Genomic DNA, 3209 nt, shown 5'->3' with positions numbered 1-3209 from the left:
CAACAATAATTTTAATTAAATTTCTAGTAATAATCAGTAAATTTTTAAATAATAATAATAATAATAATAATAATAACAATAATACTAATAATAATAACTATAATGTCACCCATTTATAATATAACTTAAACTACTAACAACAACAATTTTAACTAAATTTCTAGCAATAATCAGTAAATTTTTAAATAATAATAATAATAATATAAATAAATTTAACAATAATAATAATAGTAATAATAATAATAATAATAATGTACTATTTTAATTATAGTTTTACAAATTATCGGTTTATTTATTTCTAAATAATAATAATTATAATAATAATAACTATAATGTCACCCACTTATAATATAACTTAAACTACTACTAACAACAACAATTTTAACTAAATTTCTAGTAATAATCAGTAAATTTTTAAATAATAATAATAATAATAATAATAATAATAATAATAATGTACTTTCCTAAGCTAAAACGCTACTACTACATCAGGCAAACAAACAACTATAACTAAAACTCTAACAATTGTAATTATAATTTTAAATACTAAAAATAAAAATAATGATGACATTAAGAACAATATTAATACTCAGTTTGTTGTTGTTATATATCTCCTTCTAAACTATCTCAAATAATAACTATAATTAACTTTCTAACAACACTAATACTGATTTTGAAATATTAAAAAAAATTAATAAATACATTTACATAGTCATCATAGCTGAGATAATTTACAATATGATATTCAGGACGATCTACATTTCTATATTTTTTTTTCTTCGGCATCTTGTTCTATCTTGTATAAAGGGGTTATGTGTGTTCTTGAAAGATGAAGAAAAAGAAGGAATGTGGCTGCTGGTGGGTGGGGATAGATGAAAATGATGGTTTGAGGGAGTTTCGGAGGTAGGTTTGGTGGTAATTATTTCATTGTTGGGTGAGGAGGCACCGTCCTGGGGAGTAAGGGAGCTGCGACGTGTGGAAGCTCCTTCACAACTCAGACCGTCCGTATTGTGCTTCAAAATCGGACTGTCCGTGTTGTGCTTTAAAATCGGACCGTCCGATTAGCTCCCCAAAAAATGCACGGAATAACACTAACACTAGCTCCATATCAAAATTAATTTCCAGCGTATTGTTCCGCTCTTAAAATTAAAAAAAAAAATACCACAAAATCTAATAGAATGTTACAACCAAAATTTGGTCAATATCTACAAAAAGTTACGCTCAAATTAATCTAATTTCAAATAATATAATTTAGATATATGTGATTCAATCGAGAAAAAAGATGTAGATTATCAAGCTAAAAAGGACAAACTTGCATAGTACATAACTACATATTAACACCTTAAGACCAATCGTACCTTATTTTGTACCATGCAAAAAATTTGCTCTGGAGTATTCTCTTTTTGGCTTTTTAATTGCTCATCTTACTAGGAAAGTGAAACGATCATATGCTTCCCACGACAAAACTAAGTTTATAAATAAAATGTGTTTGAAAATCCTCCCGTAATGTCTTGGTTCTATGGTGTAGTGGTTAGCACTCTGGACTTTGAATCCAGCGACCTGGGTTCGACTCCCGGTAGGACCTTTTTCATCCAAAAATAAAAAATGCTACTGCTTTTTTATGATTAATTGTTTGCCTGTTTAGCAAAAAAAAAAAAAATATATTTTTCTAAAGGACAATACCATTTTTCTTTTTTAATTTTATAATAATTTATATTAATTTTTTATATATCATTTATTTAAATTCTAAACCCAAAATTATTAGTTAAGAATAAAGATATACTACTTTAATTGAACATATGTTAGTGTTTCATTCAAAAAAAAAAAAACATGTGTTTGTGTTAAAGGCATAGAAGTTAGATAATAGATGTTGACACAAGGTGAGATTCTGAGTTAATAGCCATACGAGTTAATAGACAAAATAAAAAACAAGTTAATAGTTGAATTCGAAAAGATTAGTAGCCAAAGAGGTAAAATACCTAGAACTTAAGCTAAGGTATAATGTGGATTGCATTGCTAGCTAGAAGAAGATTTGATCGCGGAAAGAGAAAAAATGACCATTCTTAACTCATAAGTAATTGTACACACACAAAAAATATGTATTTTTGAAGTATATTTATTGTAGCCTATGCATGGTCAAAAAGAGCAAAAAACTTCTTATATGAGTGTTAAACTAAAAGGATGAAATCTAAAGTAACCTAACAATGATTGAACTCATCTTTTTGAATGAAAACTAGCTTGGTAGAGCGATTTGGTTGCATTTTAACTGTAAAAATAATTATACAGTTAGAATTGAATCACGTTAATTTCTATTCTTTTTATGTTTATCATAAAAATTCTCTTACAAAAATATTTTTCGTGTAGAACACTTGAAGTATTGTAAATGGGTCTTTAAGACCAAGTTTAAGTCTAATGGTGAAGTTGAGCGACATAAAGTCAGATTGGTGGAAAAGGGATTACCCAAACTGCTGGTGCGGTATTTTACAACCACAAATTAACCGGCAAGTGCACTGGGTCGTACCAAGTAATACCTTACGTGAGTAAGGATCGATCCCACGAGGATTGATGGATTAAGCAACAGTTATTGAGTGATAAGCTTAGTTAGGCAAGCAGAAAAGGGTTTTGAGATATTCAAAATGTTTAAATTCGAACTCAGAATATAAAAAAGAATAGACAAGTAAATAAGTTGGGAATAAAATATGGAAAAAACTGTTAAGGCTTCAGAGTTATTTATTTTTCCGGATTAACTTTTCTTACTAACTATTTTAATCATGTAGTATTTAATTTATGGCAAACTATATGTGACTAGACCCTAATTCCTTAAACCTTTCTAGCCTCCTCTAAAATTCATTAACTACCAATTCCTTGGTCAATTAATTCCAATTAGAAGGTGAAGTTCAAATTCCAGTTTATATGCCACAAAAATTCTAATTACCCAAAAATAAGAGGATTATGTGCATGTTTGGGCGCTAACGTGTTTGGCAAATTTCTAGTAGTAAAAGCTTAAGTAAAAGCACTAGTAAAATCAAAAAAAGATCTTTTTTGAGAAGCTGTAATTTACATCTTTTTTTAAAAGATCTTTTTCCTTTAAAAAAAAAGATGTTTTTCATGTAATAAATAAACAAAAAAGTACTTTTATATTGTTATACCCAAACATAATTGATAGATAAAAAGACATTTTTACATGAGATATCCAAACATAAAATTAC

At 27.7% G+C, this 3209-nt stretch overlaps 1 non-coding gene across 1 annotated transcript; it reads left to right on the top strand.

Annotated features, from left to right (window-relative positions):
- Positions 1-1513: 1513 nt before the first annotated feature.
- TRNAQ-UUG (transfer RNA glutamine (anticodon UUG)) lies at positions 1514-1585 on the top strand. Its single transcript has one exon. It is a non-coding gene; the product is annotated as a tRNA-Gln (tRNA).
- The last annotated feature ends 1624 nt before the right edge of the window (positions 1586-3209 follow it).

The sequence above is a fragment of the Arachis stenosperma genome, chromosome 10 (assembly GCF_014773155.1).
Source record: "Arachis stenosperma cultivar V10309 chromosome 10, arast.V10309.gnm1.PFL2, whole genome shotgun sequence".
Classification (NCBI taxonomy): Eukaryota; Viridiplantae; Streptophyta; class Magnoliopsida; order Fabales; family Fabaceae; genus Arachis; species Arachis stenosperma.
This window is presented reverse-complemented; position numbering and strand designations above follow the sequence as displayed.